Source organism: Gambusia affinis, linkage group LG16, assembly GCF_019740435.1.
Source record: "Gambusia affinis linkage group LG16, SWU_Gaff_1.0, whole genome shotgun sequence".
NCBI lineage: Eukaryota > Metazoa > Chordata > Actinopteri > Cyprinodontiformes > Poeciliidae > Gambusia > Gambusia affinis.
Genome location: NC_057883.1, coordinates 21,536,510 through 21,554,160, shown reverse-complemented (window position 1 = coordinate 21,554,160; position 17,651 = coordinate 21,536,510). Strand labels below are relative to the sequence as shown.

The 17,651-nt window shown below is 37.5% G+C and overlaps 1 protein-coding gene across 5 annotated transcripts in view; it reads left to right on the top strand.

The window, feature by feature from the left end:
* Window positions 1-17,651, top strand: part of bahd1 (bromo adjacent homology domain containing 1) — a 32,396-nt gene that overhangs the window by 3,578 nt on the left and 11,167 nt on the right. The window contains exon 2 of one of the 5 annotated variants that reach the window (XM_044143490.1): window positions 3,858-3,934. The exons of 1 other annotated variant lie outside the window; for it this stretch is intronic. The gene's annotated coding sequence lies outside the window, so the exon portion shown is untranslated. Of the gene's footprint in view, window positions 1-3,857; window positions 3,935-11,435; window positions 12,244-17,651 lie in introns of those variants that run through there. 3 more of the 5 variants (XM_044143491.1, XM_044143489.1, XM_044143487.1) reach the window with 3 other exon arrangements.

Here is a 17,651-nt window from a genome sequence, read left to right as displayed (position 1 = left end):
AGCAAAATGAAGCAGAAACCCTTTCTGTCACACTTAAGTCAACATTTGGTTCATTGTGGTGTGAAAGCAAACACTCTGATCCTGAACACAAAGATATTTAATGCTTAGCCTACTGTGGTTTTTGAAAACTTAAATTTTCGATTTAGTACATGTTCTTCTTGTTAAAGAAGGAATTACGTTCAGCAACAAACGACTAAAATGAGTTTCAAGTAAAAAAGCTGAAGTTCATGAAGTTAAATTTATTCACAAACTTCCGTACCTTTAACATCCCATCTACATTTTTGACGTCTTTCAGTTTTTCTGCTGCAGTTTTGGCTTTGGCTGCCTTCATGTTGAAACAGATTTTTTAAAGTGCTTTATATTTACCAGACCTGCTAGTAATATACCAAAAAGTAAGAATATGAACTCTTTTGTTTAACTTCTAGCTGTCTTTTACCAATCAAGATTGTTTATTCCATAACTTTGTGTTAAGTTGTTCTGTGTTTAGTTTTATAACAGTTTTAAATAACAAATATTGCAGTGTGGTAAATTATCCAAGAAATTATTGTGATAAATGATAATATTGCTGTTTTGAGACCATTTTTAAGTAATATATTCATATTGATAATGCAAGTTTGCCCTCTCAATTTCACACAGAATCTCTACGGTGGAACTGGAAGATATTTTAAATATCCAAAATAAAACACAAGAACTAAAAACAATAAATAACTGAAACCATAAGTAAAATAGACTGTGATGTCAAGGTAAAAAAAAATTGCCATTCAAAAAATATTAATCATCAGAATGGAAAGTGACCTAAAATGGTAAAAGTTGATTTAGAAAACCAGCAGCTAGTATATTGTTTTTAATATATTTGTAAATATTATCTTGTTGTTCTTGCAGAATGTGTCAAAAGTGGTCAGTTTTTAAACTGTTTCATAACATTTGGTGGGAACCTTGACCCCAACCCCTCATTTAAGGTTTAAAATGTACAAATAAAAGACTCGAGTTGACCTTTTCGCTCATAATAACAATGAATCCATCAGTTCCTCGCAGCAGCAGACCGAATGCGGCTCGCTAAACAGAGACGCACCGCCCACACATGAGATAAAGCAGGTTATCAATCCTGGACATAATCCCATTATTCCTGATTGAATGCATCTAAGACCTGCTAGAGATAAGCTGAATTCAGAAATCTGGGAGATTCTTCAAGCTGGCTACAATCCCACTTCAAGATTCCAAAGTTGTTCTTGTCAGTTTATTCATGCCTTCTACTTTTTCGAGTCAAGCTATTTTGTCTTTGAGTGTAACTCGTTTGGTTGGGGCTCACAGACGACGGTATTTACAGAAGCTTGATATAGCCGGGTTTTTTATGCTAGGCTACATGACGGTGTGGCACTGTTTCCATGGTTACTGACGCGTACCTTCGCCATAATACATTTTACATATTTCTAATAATACTTACTTATAAAGTATCTGAACGTTAATCTTCTTACCTTGTAAATAGTGTTCGCTGCGAATCTGCGGTTACATGGAGGGATGACAGTCATGATTAACGCTGCTGCTGCCGTATCTTTCCTCATTAAAAGTTACATAACAAACTGGCAAGTTTGGTTTGTATCCTTGTCTGTTTGTGCAGTCGACCGTGCAGCACACTGTGACCATTTTTACTGTGAAATCAACTTAATAAAAGCGACCTAAGGCCACCACATGTGCGGTTTTTGGCAGATTTTATAGGAGCGCAAAGGTTTTGACGTCATGGCGGAGCGGGCCGAGTTTCGAAGAGAGTGACGTCACGTGCAAAGCGTCAGTAGAGGAATAATAATAATAAAAATAACTTACAATATGTAGCCACCTACACACTGGAAACACTGACAGCTTCAGTTTTACCAAATCACTTAGTCGTTAGAATCAGAGATGGGTAGAGCACCTATAAATTTACTCGAGTAAGAGTAAAAAGTAGCCATCCAAGAAATTACTTGAGTAATAAAGTATTTGATAAAAAGTCTACTCAAGTTTACTAAAATTATCAATCATTTAATATTTAAAAATTACCTCATCAGACGGACTGAAATATTACGTTATGCGGAAATTTTAGTATTTTAAGGATAAAAATGACAATCATTCATAAAAAATAACATAATCAAGTAAAATAAGTTTTTTGCCCAAATCAGTTTCTTTCAATAATAATAATAATAACAAGGTATGAAACTTTAACAAAAACTCCAGGTAAATTCTGGTGAAGTTTTGTTTGTTCTTTTTTCAGTGGGTAGAAAATCTAGCAATTTAACTCGAGTTAGAGTAGAGATACTCCATAATAAAATTACTAAAGTAGAAATAAAAAGTACAACATAGCAAAAAATAATTTCCTTCAAAAATGTTACTCAAGTAAACGTAATTGAATAAATATTACTAGGTTGTAAAACAACAACTGCCGCCTCCCTGTCAGAAAAGGGAGTTTAAATATTCCCCAACAGAAACTAACAACTCATCATGACTGTTTTTTGTTATTCTTACTGTCTGGTTATTTTTTAATAACAATTTGTTTTATCAGGCTGCTTGTTGACGCAGCAGCTCCAGTTTAACTCACCAGGCTGGATTTCCATGCCTCTTTGTGTCTGTGATGCTCATAGAGCCAAATACATTCATTTATAATAAATGAGTGGGTAACTGTTAGTGGCTACACTCACAACCTATCATTTCATGGCTTTAACAAAGTGGTTGTTGATGACTGGAGTTCTGAATTACCTGCTAGTCATTTCAGATTCACTCCCACAGGCTGCAGGTGTTTGATACAGATGGAGACAGTTCATATTTAACTGCTTTTTGTTTTTTAAATCTTCCAAAAAAATAAGAATGTTTTTTTTTCCCTCCTTATTTTGCATTTTTTAAAAGTGAAATTTGCTAAAACTATGCCTGGTTTCACACCAGCTCTGATTATTCTGAGAAATTACTCGTGATCTTTAATCCAAGATAAAACAAATAAAATCTGACGCTACTCGTTTTTTGTTAACATTTTGTTTAGCAGTAAGCTGCGTTCATGTCTTCTTCAGAGGTTCTTGTGTCGTTGCCGTAGCGCCCCCGCAGGCGAGGAGGGGAACATGTTTTTCAGTTGTTTGGTTTGTTTGATTCAGTGCGGTGTGAAAACGAACCGCAACAGCTGAAAATAAAACAAACGTAGCAATTGTGGTGGAGTCTATAGACTATCAGGTGTGAAAATGTAAAGAGTAAAACATCCAAACAAACATTTTATTTTCAGCTTTTGTGATACCGGAGAAAGTTTTCCCAACATTAGGTCGGATTGGGAGGCAGGCAGGAAAAGCTGCGCTGTGTTTCCGACGCAGCTGTGGAAACGTGCAGGTCTGGTTCGTGGAATGACAGGAGAAGAAAGGAGGGAGGGCTTGTTGTGCAGGAGAGACAAGGAGACCCACAGACTGGCGTCAGCTGTCCGCCGCTCCACAGCTGCAGCAGCGCGTTCAGAGCCGGGGTCTTCACACACACACACACACACACACACACACACACACACACACACACACACACACACACACACACACACACACACACACACACACACACTGGGGCTCTTCATATCTGCTGCAAGAGAGCGAGTGTGTGTTTTATGTGTTGTTCCTGGCTGTGACTGAACTGAACAGAAGCTTTCAGTGTGACGGAGAAACATCCTTCACCAGGTGTCCTCCAGTTCAGCAGAAGTTAAATCTTCTATCTTTTCCTCCGGCGTGTTGCTGTTTCTCACAAATCTGTAAAAACAGGAGGCTGGATGTGGTAAAGAAAATCTCTCTTAGATTTTCCTGAGTTCAGATGCTTTCAGAGATCATCTTTAGATGCTTTTCTCCTCTTCTGTTGTTATTATTCAGACTGTCTGGCATCAGGAAGAGGAAGCAGATAATTAGACCTCCTGTCTTTAGTGTTGATCATCGCCTGAAAATATTAGGTAAGGTAATTTTATTTATATGGCACATTTTCAGAAACAAGGCAATACAAAGTACATTACAGGAATTAAAAGGAAATACAAACAAAATAACAAATCAAAGGTAAGAGCAAAATAAGGAAAAGCTAATAATGTTGATCCAAAGTAAATAATAGATATTACGGTGTGTTACAGCCATCGTAGAAAAAAAAGGAGAAATAGGGAGTGAATTTCAACCAAAAACCTCAGAAATTTTTAGATTAATGTCAGAAATTATCCACAAAATCTTGAACATTTCTGGGATTCAAAAGTCAAAAACTGATTGAAAAAAAGCCTGAAATATTTAAATATTTATCAGAATATTTAAAAAAAAATAAAATAAAAAAAATAGAAAATTTGAGAGTAAAAATAAATTCAACTTTTGGAACTCAGAAACTCATTTTTTCAGAACATTTCTCAGTTTATTTCTCACAAATGCAACTTTTCAAATTAACATTTTTTATTTAGACAAATTCTGAGATTAATCTCAGAATTTGAGTTTTTTTTTCTAGAAGATGTTGAACTTTTCAGACTTAAACATTTCCATATTTTTTCTTATTTTTTGAACAAACTTGCAGCTTTTCAAACTCTAATATTTTCACGTTTATATCTAGAGAAGTTTTGAAATTTTCTGATTTGTTTTGGTAGCAAATGTTGAACTTTTCAGACTCAGAAATTTTCAGTTTTTTCTACAAAATGTTTGTTTTTGTAGAGCAAATTTGCAACTTGAAACTAAAAAATCTCCAAAAAAAATTTCTAGAAAATGTATTAAATTAATCTATAATTTGCTGATGTTTTTCTAGCAAAAGTTCAATTATTCAAACTAGATAAAAAAAATGTATTAATTTATTTAGCTATTTATAATTTTTTTGTTAATTTTTAATTAATTTTCTAGAACATTCCTGAGATTTTTGCCACAAATGTACTCCTCATCTTTTTCTTTTCCCCTAATTTGCTGTTGTATTGGCATGTGTTGATTCAGTATTGGTGCAGTAATGTGATTTATTTCTTTTTTAATAGCTACTTGTCGTTTAAACAAACACAATATAATTATCCTGCAAACAGTACACAGCAGCAAACTGTGTGAAGACCAATAGAGACATGTTTACACCTGACATTAACATCCATACGGGTGATTAAACCAGAAATGAACAGATAGAGGTGGATGTCGGAGCAAGAGCTGATTGTGACGTTTCTCAGCAAAAATGTGCAGCAACAGACCATCTGTTAAGAGAACAGACCAGCTGCTAAAATCAATCAACTTCACTTCAGATTTAGTTAACGCAGCAGATGTGACTCTGATGACGTCACTTTACATAGAAAGAAATTAATAAAATTAAGCTATTAATGTTTCTGAATTTAAAAAATATGTAGAAATATTATCTGAATATTTAAGTTGTCAGTTTATTTATGAGTGCAACTCCAAAGGAAAGAAAACCATTTGTTCAAAATGTAATAGACATTGTAAATTCACATTTCCTAATGATTTGATTTTAATACCTGCAGTTTTCATTTGAGTTGTCTCCTTTAAGTTTTATTCAGTAAGATTTTAACATTATCTAAACTAGGCGTGCTGTGGTGGCGTCGGGGATAGCACAACCCACATTTGGAGGCCTTAAGTCCTTGACGCAGCCGTCGCGGGTTCGATTCCCGGAACCGACTAACATTTGCCGGATGTCTTCCACCCTCTCCTTCCCCCTTTCCTGTCAGCCTACTGTCATATAAAGGACACCAGAGCCCACAAAAGACCCCCTGGTGGGAAAAAATCCACAAAACATTATCTAAACCGTAAAATGTATGCATGATCAGCGTTTTGATGCTGAAAACTAGCAGCGATGCTAAGCAGGGTTAGCTAAATTGTAATCAGTAGCATGTGGGCTATCACTAACATGTTGCATAACATTGACTTACTCCATTCAGGATGGTAAACATAGATATCATTTCAAATTTTAGCTACAAGATTGGTGCTAACATGTTGTGTCAAAAATTAGCATGTTGACACTACCAGTAGGATGAGGGTTTCCACTTGCATGTTGACTATCATTGACTTCACTCAGTATGTAAACATTAGTGTATAAACTAAAACTAGCTAAAATGTGAAAGTTAGCTGAAATGCTGCTAGTAGCATGTTTGACTAGCGTCACTAGCTAGTTGATGCACAGTGATTTACTCCATTCAGTATGCTAAAAGTTTTATATATATATATATATATATATATATATATATATATACATACATACATACATACATATAAAAATGTGATAAATCCTTATTTTAATTGTGAGGCTAACATTAGCACGAGGGCAATCACTGGTATGTACAGCAACTAACATATTGACACTACTAGCAGGATGTGGGTTATCACAACATTGACTTACTCCATTTAACATGCTACATGAGGCTAATACACAACAAATAAACTAAAATACCTATTTTAGTTGTGAGGCTAACATTAGCATGAGGGCTATCACTAGCATGTAGAGCGACTAGCATGTTGACACTACCAGTAGGATGTGGGTTATCACAATATTGACTTACTCCATTCAGTATGCTAAATGTTCCTAGTATGTAAAAAATTACCTCAATTATTTTAGCTCTCAGGCTAATGTTAGCATGAGGGCTGTCATGTTGAGCGACTAGCATGTTTCCTATGCTTTGCTATGGCAAGCCCCAATTAAAATGGATTGAATTAATTTTATTAATTCAGCACAAAGTTAATGGAGTGTCTAAATAATCTTGTAAACATTTATATACCTGATATATCTACTTAAATGTCATTTAGCAGCTATAAAAATACTCAAACTGGGGCTTTGTGCTTTCTACCAGCTCATCGTTAACCCTCGGCTGTTTTCTCTTTGGCTGCATTTAAATCTGCGTTTTTATAACTTGAAATACTTTGGAGCGCCTTTGGGATATGTTAAAAACTCTTATAAACAGTCTCATTTCCTCAATCTGATGCTTGAATGTTTGATTGGTGCGATCTTAAAACATTTAGTCCCTCTACAAATATAAAAGCACTCGTAATGTTTTTTTTTTTTTGGCTTTATGATTCCATGTTTTTCCTCTACTTAAGTAAGAAGCGTAAAGAGTGATGATCCAGTTTTTATAAGCTGCCAGGGGTTGAGTCGCTGGGTAATGATATCTCATCATGAATGGTCACTTGAGACGTATGTGAAGACGCAGGTTCACTGCAGCTTCATGACAAGCAGCTGAAGGCAATAAAAACTCGCACAGCGACTTCCTGGGATTAAGTTGTTTACTGCTGCATGATTCATCAACCTAAAAACACACTGCTTTTATGACTTAAAATGAGTTAATGGCCTTTTGTTGAACCCCTCTGGCTTCTGTATGAAGATTAGTTTTATACTGCAGCAAGCAGAGCAGCTACAGAATAAAAACTGTTTGATTTTTAAATCCTCACCAAGTCTTAATGGTGCTGCTCGGTTTGTTTTAATCAAACTCTAGTTCGTCTTCCTAGAAATTAAACTCTGGTCCATCTAAAAACCTCAAGTAAGAACCCTCCAAAACCAGAAAATGGACTACAGCGCAGGGCATTCTGGGTAAAAACAACCAGAACAAAAGTGCCAGTCTATCACTAGCGAGAGAAACGGCTCATGGTCTTTTACCAAAGACAAAAGAGAAAACCTAGAAATCATAAAATCTGACGTTTACGTCTCGTGAAGAAGGAAGTTGCGTTCAATGTCTTCTTCTGGGGTTTTTGGGTCATTTCCTTAAGTGGTTCTTAGTGCAGCGCCACCACAGGCGAGGAGAAGAAAGAGCATATTAGTGTCATTGTAGATAGAAAGAAAAAAGTACATTTCCACCAAAAAACTCAGAAAATGTTTAGAGAAAGAAAATGAGATTTCTGAGTTTGAAAAGTTAAAATTTTGCTAGACCATGAAATTTTCATGTTTTCTAGAAAATGTCTGAGATGAATCTAAAAATGTCTCAGTTTTTTGGTGGCAGTTTATTCTTCCTTTTATTTTTTTCTATCTGTAATGGTTTTAAAAACGGTGGTAGAAATGCTTGTTGCCTTTTACCAAAGACAAATCAGAAATCCTACCATTGCAAACATTTGACTCCACTCCATTTTTAACATTTTGTGTAGAAGGAAGTTGATCTCATGTCTTCTTCAGAGGTCTTAGTGTTATTTCCTTCAGTCATTCTTGATGCAGCGCCACCACAGGCCAGGGGGGAAACAGGTTCATAAATGTACCACGTAGTATTGGGACCATTGTGCATGTGGAAAAAAATGGCAAAATTTCTGCCGAAAAACTCTTAGAAATACTCTAGAAAAAACAAGACCATTTCTTAGTTTGAGAAGTTAGTATTTTACTCAAAAGTACAAGGAGGAGAACAAGTTTTTAATTTAAAATCTGATAAAATTTACCAAAAAAGTCTGAACTTTTATTCATATCTCCAATCAACTATTATTTTCTAATAAAGCAATGACACCTCACATTTAAAACTGTCTATTCAGCTAAAAAAAAAAGTCCCAAAATATGCATTTATTTACTTACCGTTTTATTCTTTCCCTGGTTTTCCCTGGTCTGACCTCTGGACTGAAAGAACCGAAGCGCTGACTTTTCAGGCAGGGATGAGACGAGAGAAAGATCAATAAAATAACCCGGCGTTTTTTCTCCCTGCCTGATGTTATCTCTCCACCTCCGAAATGAAAAATTCATCATCGTCAGTAAACATCTCCTCACATCAGAGTTTCTGGGGGAAAGGACTTGTCAGACACAAACAGAAGATAAATGTAGGACATTTTGGAGATATCTGATGTCAGTTTTCACAAAACGCAGTGAGCAAACTCATCTGTGTTTTCCTACAGGTGAAGAGTGTGTGTGGAGTTTAGCTCATAATCAGAGGAAATTCGCCTGAACATGAGCCAGAGCCTTGAAAACACATAGACGGCGCTCAAAAGGAAAATGTTATTTACAGAAATAAAGGTCAGATCTGGGATCTTTTTTTTTGCTCTTTTTATTTCAGTCTTTCCTCAGAAATAAGAGCGGCTAGAAAACTATCTGGTATCTTTAATGGGAACATTGGAAACCAGTAAAGTTTTGTAGGCGTTTCCACATTTCCAGCCCTTTGCAGCATTTCATGATCTATTTATACATCTGTTCTTCTATCACTCCTCTTTTTATCCATCTTTTAAACCATCAGCCCATTGAAAATGTTCAACTCTCTCAGGTGAAATCAGTTTTCTATTGATCTTTCTGATCCTGAGCAGATCGTTCGCAACATTATTGTGAGCTTCAGCCAGTAGGATGATCAGCTTCCTGTAGCTTCTTGTTGTTTTCTAATGCTTTCTGCAGCTCTCTACAACTTTCTGCAGCTTTCAATAGTTTCCTATAACTTTTTAGAAGCTTTCAGAAGATTCCTGCAGCTCTCTACAGCTTCCTGAAGCTTTCGACAGCTTTATGCAGCTTTATGCAGCTTTCTACAGCTTCTTGTTGCTTTCTACAGCTTCCTACAGCTTTCTGCATCTTTTTACAGCTTTATGCAGCTTTCTACAGCTTCTTGTTCCTTTTTGCAGCTTCCTACAGCTTTCAACAACTTTCTGTAGCTTCCTGCAGCTTCCCACATCTTTTGCAGTTTTCTGCATCTTCATGCAGCTTTCTACATGTTTTTACAGCTTCCTGCTTTTTCCTACAACTTTCTACAGATTTCTGCAGCTTCCTGTAGCTTTTTATAAGCTTCCTACAGATTTGTGTTCCAGTAGCATGTGGCCTTGTGTTTGTTGCAGCACAGGTCAGCCCTCGGCTGCCTGTCCTTTCCTCTCGCTCCCCCAGCGTTCACGCCTCATTAACTCAACACACTCGGCTCCTTTACTGCTGTTAATTACACATCGTAAAGCTCATATTGATAAGGGCAATCAGCGTTTACACCAATTAAGCTAAATTCTGACGGCACGCCAACATGGCGCCACTGACTACATCAATGTGTTTTAAACGGAAAAAAATGACCTTTAAGCGGTGAAACTATTTAAACAGCTTGAGTGAGTCAATGAGCTGAGAGTTTTATCAACGCAATGTTGCACATTAGCACTGAGTCTTATATGTCTGGTGGGAAAATATCAGAAAACAAAAGACTAATTGCTCATAATTGGACTAACTGCGTCATTAGGAGCAGAGGATGCAGTAAATGAGCCTAATCCAAAGGGACACATCTCTCCATGTTCTGCTGTCAGTGACATGAGATTATTAGTGATTGTCTACATATATTTATCTCACTAGTAGTGAAATAGACAGAGATGATGGTGTTGGCAGGAATGAAGGAAACACAAAGCTGCTAATTAGTAATGCTCGTTAGGAGCAAATAAACAGCTGCTAATTAACTGGGGAAGCTTCAGGAGGAGCACCTATAATCAGCCGAGGAGCAGCTGCACAAGCGGTGCAGTTTGAACTTTACAAGCTCCTTACTTCCTAAGTTTCGGCAGGAAAACGTTCATTGAACAGCTCCGTTTGTTGCCTCGTGTGTGCAGAGTTGGCACTTTCTGTGTTGCTAAGTCGGTTTTTGCAACATCTGTTGTTTCTCCACCTAAAGTGAGGGAAACGGCAGGATGCTGCTAGCGCCAGGCCTGGGTGTGGATGTATACGGCTGTTAGCAAAATATCGCTTTTGACAAGCTGAATGCAAAATCCCCACTCAAATAAAAGTGTTTTCTTTAAGTTTTCAACTGTTGTTCATCCCTGAAATTGACAAGCTGGTAAAGAAGACAGAAACTAGTTCAACGCATCTCAGTTTTCAGCTTTTTTATTTTTATATTTGATAAATATAAGCTGCAGTATAACTAAGATGTTAGGCTCATTAACTTGTGTGTTGTAAATTCAGTGTTTGTTAAAATAATTTGGCACTTAAACGCCACTCTGCACTTTAAAATCCAAATAACTTTAGTTTTCTGCACCTGAGGTTAAAATCTAACACTGATAAAATGTATGCTAATTACAAATGATGCTAATGAAAGTAGCAATGATGGAGCAAATGGTGTTGACTTGTTGGTATGGATGGGGCCCAAATAAAAATCTGCTTTGGGTCCAGAAAAGCCTTGGGCCGGGACATGTATGAACTATATAATGTTTAATGGAATCTAAGAACTACGTTTCTGCTTTCTTACGTGTTTGATTTTTTTCTATAAATTTTGTTGTTGCTTTAGGGACAAATGGAAACATTTTCCATTACAAATGTCTGCAAATCTTTGTTTATATTCTGCAAATGTAGAAAAAACAAAATTTTGCAACTGCAGCATTTCAGCTAAATGAGAAATGAAATGAAATTACACGTGAATAAAGTTGTTCATAGATAAATCATTAGCAATGGTGCTAGCGCTGATCATTTAGCAGCCATCAGAGAAGACGTTAGCATTTTATTCAGTTCCAACAAAACACTTATACTTGGGAAATTCTAGTCAGCAATTCCCCAAATTTATAAAAAGTTTGTTTTTCAAACTTTTTATAAACTGTTTGAAAAACAAAAACATAAAAAAATGTTTTCTTCCTCCTACTTCCTGTTGTCTTCTTTTGCGTTTTCGCCAGTAGTAACATCTGGCTGTTGATCACGTGACTGCTATGGCTGAAAGAGTTTCGAAATAAAACTGCAATGGAAGCTTTTGTGTCTCAATTTAACAAATTTATTTTCGTAATTTCCATTTTTGCGATTTTATGTTTAATGGAAGCGCAGATATTGACTTCTTGTTTCTCATGTGATCACTTCCTAGCGGAAAGTTTGCTGACTGCTGGCTTAAAATAGACCATTCCAGTAGATCAGCAAAATCACACACTGAAAATGTGCTGCTGAGAGTGAAATCCGTGGGTGACGGCTCGGTCCAGAGGGACCAGTACGCGGGGTTCGGAGGGATGTCCCGGCGCACGCATGTGAACGCAGACAGCGCATGAATATTATCTCCAGCATGCCGCTTCGGAAGTAGGTCACCGCTCCGCCGATCCGTGCACCATGTCTGCAGCTGCTGCGGGCTGCTCGCTCCGTGGATCGCCGTCCGCCTCGCTCCGGGTCCGAGCCGAGGTTCGGAACTAAAGACGGGCTGGGTCACCCGGCGGGACGCAGGAGGTAATCGGCTTGAATTCGGTCCCAGCTGGAGATGATCGCGGTCTGCTGCAACAACTCTGCTGTAATCCGAGCTGCTGCTGTTCCGCTAGTACCGAGCGGTTTACTCCCTCAAGTCCGTCGGAACCGAGATGTTTCGGGTGTTTTACCCCCTTCCTGCTTTTCCGATACTTCTCTTGTAACATCCTGCATGCTGTCAGATTGACAACTACGCGCTCTTCCGAGGCGAGTCTCTTTATTTCTTTATGGTCTCAGGCTTGTGATTTAAACGTTTTTGCTCGGTGTGATTTGGATTCCTGCGTGGATGTGGGTGTGTTTGTGACTGGCTGGAGCGTGGAGGATGGCGGATGGCGGTTGGTGTTACTGCTGAACTGCTGATCCGCTCCAGAAAAGTGGAGATATCGGCTCGGATTCCTGCAGGAGAGCTCCAGCCTCGGGGCTTTCTGCTCTCATGGTGACAGCTCTACACCATGTCCTCCCTTCCATCCTCTTCCTCCTGGAGATGAAGCTACAGCCAGTTTAATACGCCATCGAGAGAGAGAGAGGGAGAGAGAGAGAGAGAGAAAGAGAGAGCTAATTCATCTGTCATTGGGGCTTTATTTACTTACAATTGCTCTCAGCTTGAGGGTTAATCACCCAAAGAAGAGCTCAATCATGAGCATTTAGGGGTTCCAATTTACTTTCAATACCTAGAGAATGCATTTGTTGCAAATGACTGAAATGTGAAGCTAAATTTTAAAAAAAATCCATGTAAATATAATTTTTTTAAATCACTGAAGCTTTGTGCTGACAAAGGTGTATTAGGACCATTAGATGAGAAAAGAAAATTTCTACCAAAGAAATGCAGAAATTTTGAGATTAACGTCATAAATTTTCTGGAAAAATTCAAGAATTTTCTCAGCTTTAAAGGAGGAAAATTTGCAACAAAAAAAAAAACGTTCAGAAATTTTTAGATCAACGTCAGAAATTTTCTAGAAAAGCAAAGAAATTTCTGAAAAGTTGAAAAATTTCTAGAAAAAAAACTTGAAACATTGAATAGAAGAACGTAGAAATTTGCGAATCCGAAAAACCTGAAAAATTTCAGAGGTGAAATTTCTTCAACTAATAAAACTGAAAAAATTCCCAAATTTTTCTTTCTGGAAATTTTATGATTTTTCTTTTTCTAGTAAGTTTTTGAGTTTTCAAACTCAGAAATATACTTTTTTGTTTTTTAGAACATTTCTGAGATTAATATCAACATTTTTGAGCTTTTCTAGCAAATCTTTCCAATTTTCAAACTTCTAAATTTGAAGGGTTTTTTTTTTTTTTAGAAAATTTCAGAGATGAATTTTATTCCTCCTTTTTATTTTATTTTCTATTTACAGTTGCCCTAATGTGCTGGTGTGTGATCGTTCCTCTTTAGCTCTAGTTTCTGTTCAGCTGGATTCATTTGTTGTCAGTTGCTGCAATATTAACAAGTAGATTTAAATTATATTCCTTAAACAAATATGCACCAATAAAACAGAACTTGACTAGAAAGTACAGCAAGAAATTTTTTATAAGTTCTGAAATCTGGATGTAATGATGGGTCTGAACTTTAATAGCTACATAAAGACAGTTACAAAGTCGGCCTTCTCTCACCTAAAGAACATTTCCAGGATTAATAAAGTTAAAACTTTAATGAACATTTAACTCTGGTACTGAAAGTCATTTTAAATATACTAAACAAATAAAGAAAACAACAATAAAGGGGTTTTATTGTAAATACTGTAAATAAAATTACAGTATTTTCCGGACTATAGAGCGCACCTACAATTAAAAAAAATAAATAAAAACTGGAATGTACATCTATAAGACGCTCTCAGTTTTCCACAAGGCGGCAGCAGAGGGCAGCAGAGGGCGGAGTCCTTAATAAATCCATCAGATTTAAATTGGCTGGATTTATTAAAGGCGCAGCCCTCCGTGGATTCGTTCACCCAAGCTTACGTGCAGCGGCTCTGTTTCCCTCTGCACAACTTAAAAGCTGCATCATATGAATTTGAAAACATTTCTCCATCGTGCCTGCTGCTGGCATGTGCTTGTTCTAAATGAAATTCAGCCCTTTCTTATTTGATTTCCAATTGTGACTTCCAATAATTCACTTTCTGCTAAAGAGCCCCCTGGTGGTCGAAGAAAAATCCACAGAAAAGCCGCACCGGGCAACAAGCCGCCTGGTTCAAAACGTGGGACGAAAGTAGCGGCTTATAGTCCGAAAAATATGGTAATTACTAAATCTCCAGTTTGTGGTAGAAAGATAAGGGAAAGAGAAAAACAATAAATCATGAAAATGGACATTCTTGAGCTCGTTTTAATTTATCATGCAAATAATTGACTTATTGCTAATTTTGACAGACTAATTAATTAACCACACCACTAATGGTTAATGTTATGAAGTGCAGTTGAGTGTTTTTTCTTTTATACGAACAAAACAAAAGCAAATATCCCAACATGTGAATGTGGAATTTGTCTCTCCCTGAGCTCCTGTCCTTCAGCTGCACGCTTGTCCTATTCAAATGGAGCAACTTGATTTGATATCCGCAGACAGAAACTCAATGCGAGGCTCCTTCTGTGTGCTTATTATGTGGAAATTAAATTTCGCCCTCATAGATTGTGTTTCATGGTTCACTGAGTTATTCGGCAGTAAGGGCTGAAGACGGGCCAGTGAGATTGTTTGGAAATGTCCATCACAGGCAGTTAAAACGGGTTTGCATTTGTTTACGTGCTTGCCTCTGTGTGATCGGGAATAATGTTTATTGAAACAAGCCGTTGCTTTCCAGTGTCTTGAGAAAGTCTGAGCATTTTCCGTTGTGATGGAGAGAAACTATCTGCTGTCTGTTCTGTAATCTTAAAAACACTGGGCAAAGCCTGCACTCATTTTTGGTTTTCAAACCCTTCATTTAGTGTCGCCCGACTGCAAGCTGTCATCATAAAAATACAGCAATTTGCTGCTCAGTTGGTCGGTAAATGAAGTGGTATGACACTTGAATCCGCTCGTCGGCTGTCAGACGTGTTTTTATGCGTCACAGCAACAGGTTTTCAGCAACAACCTGACATTATCCATTTTTATGAGGCGTGCTCGGCTGCAAATACAGAAAGGTTTAAGTGCTGAAGGTAAATGTTGAAGTGATACAGCAGAAAAAGTCAACAACGACAACAGAAACTTATGCAAAATTAACTTTTTGTACGTTGTTGTACTTCTGTTTGGGTCTCAGCTGCTTCTAAAAACAGTCCAAGAAACACCTAGACGTTTTTCAGCAATAAATTGTTTTTTGGTGTCTGGAAAATGAGCTGCATCAAAAATCTCCAAATTGCTAAATCACATTCCATGGGCATTACACTGTTACCTAGCAACCTCAGCCAAGCTCAACCCCGTTACCTAGCAACCCAAGTAGCTCTACTACTTGGTTGTAATAGAGCCAACCAAGTTAGTAGTTGGTTGGCTCTACAGCCAACTACTAACTGGTAAAACAGACCAGTTTTACCAGCTGACCAGTTTGGTCAGCTGGTTCTACTGCTGTATGCACTGCTGGAAAAGACAGGTGCTTTGTTGTTGACTTGCCACCCGGAAACAAACCGCGGCATTCTTGTTGGTGGTGCAGAAGGCTCCACTTCTGCTTTTCAAAGATGCACATTTTCATGTGCAAAGCAGCCTATTTGGACTTAAAGTGACAAGAAACCCTAAAACAGGGGTCTCAAACTCCAGTCCTCGAGGGCCGCAGTCCTGCAGTTTTTAGATGAGCCACAGGTACAAAACACTGGAATAAAATGCCTTAATTACCTCCACCTTGTGTAGACCAGTTCTCCAGAGCCTTAATGACCTAATTATTCTGTTCAGGTGTGGTGCAGCAGAGGCACATCTAACAGTTGCAGGACTGCGGCCCTTGAGGACTGGAGTTTGAGACCCCTGCCCTAAAACAACTCATGCTGAATGAGATCAGATTAATAAAAGAGGATTGGGGCCACTGAAAAAAATATCTACATATTTTTTTCCATAGAATTCTTTCTAAGAGTTTTGACTTTTTCTAAAATTCTGACATTACTTTAAGAATTATTTTTGTCTCAGAATTAAAAAAAATTTTTCTCAGAATTTTCACTTTTTTTCCAAAATATTTTCTTTCTCAGAATTTTCACTTTCTTCTAAGATTTAAATACTTTTTAAATATGATTTTAGAAAGTTTTTTTTCTCAGAATTCATTTTTATCAGAATTCTGACTATGAGAGTTATAACTTTTTAAATACTTTTATTTTTTCACTAAGAAAAAAAAAATCCAAATTCGTTTTTACCTGTGGCAGTAATCATCTTCCGTACAACTGCAGGCATAATGAAGTGCCTACAGTCATGAGAACTGAAGTTCTGTTTCTCCCATAGACCGATCATAACCTGTTCACGGAACCAGAACGGATCACCTTTAAGGTTTCTCCATCGTGAATTAAAGCGTTGTTGTGAAATCTCGGTGCCTCTTCATTTTAAAAGACAAACATGTTGACTGACTTCTTGGAGGTCAAGCAGGATAATTGTGTTTCTCCGCGGCAGGAAGAGCGATCCGTCTCCTCCTGCTGCTGCCACACATAAAGGTCAGCACCAGCTGAAACATCAGGAGCTGCGAAGGCCTTCGGGTCGGCGCGTTGGCTTCCTCTGTGATCTCGGATAGATGAGTGAATTGCATCAAGAGCTTGGTGGAGCGCTTTCTCCTCTGGAGCTGCCAGAGACGGTTTGATGTGCGCCACAGCAGCTTGTTGACATGGAAACCGAGGAGGCCGCTGCGCTGACGAGCGTTTCTGCCACCAGTTTTTGTAGAAATGAGCTTCTGGCTTGTTTTTGCTTCCAATGGTGCAGATTTGCTGCTCAAGTTCCAACATGGAAGAGGATCATCTGAAAATCTGCTGGATTCGAAAGAAAAGATCCACAAATCTGTGATGAAGAGAATCTGGTTGAATATGTTCATGTGTGAATATTAATCTCTGCGCCTTTGATTAAACACTGAAGGTTTTTAATTTGAACTGCAGGAACATCAGGATGATTCAGATTATTGATAATTTCATTTTCTGGAAAAATCTAGAGTTTGATTTAAGATTTTTTCTGCAGATGATTAAGGATAGAAAAAGAACACGGAAACTATTTGTTTTTCCAGATTTTATCTCCAATCCCACTTTGTGAAACATCCATCCATCCATCCTTCTCTTTTTTAATCATTTGTCCTCTATTTTCCTTTTATTCATCCATCATCCCTCTGTCTTCTGATATTTTCCTCCATCTGTCCTTCTTTTGTCAATCTATCCATCCTTCTTCTATTTTTCCATCCTCTTTTTTTTCTCCTGCACATCTTTTTAATCCATCCATTTGTCTGTTTATCCGTCTCCTTGTTTTCCATCCATCCATCACCCATTTGTCCTCTTTTGTGTAATCATTTATCCATCCATTTATTCGTCCATTATCCCTCCGTCCTCTTTTTAAAATCATTTATTCTTGATTTATTCATCACCTGATTATAACCATCCATCCATTCTCTTTTTTATTAATCTATCCATTTATTCATCCATTATCCATTTGTCTTCTTTTTTAATCCATCCATCCAATATGAAGTGTAAAACTAAAACCTGTCCTCAGATTTTCC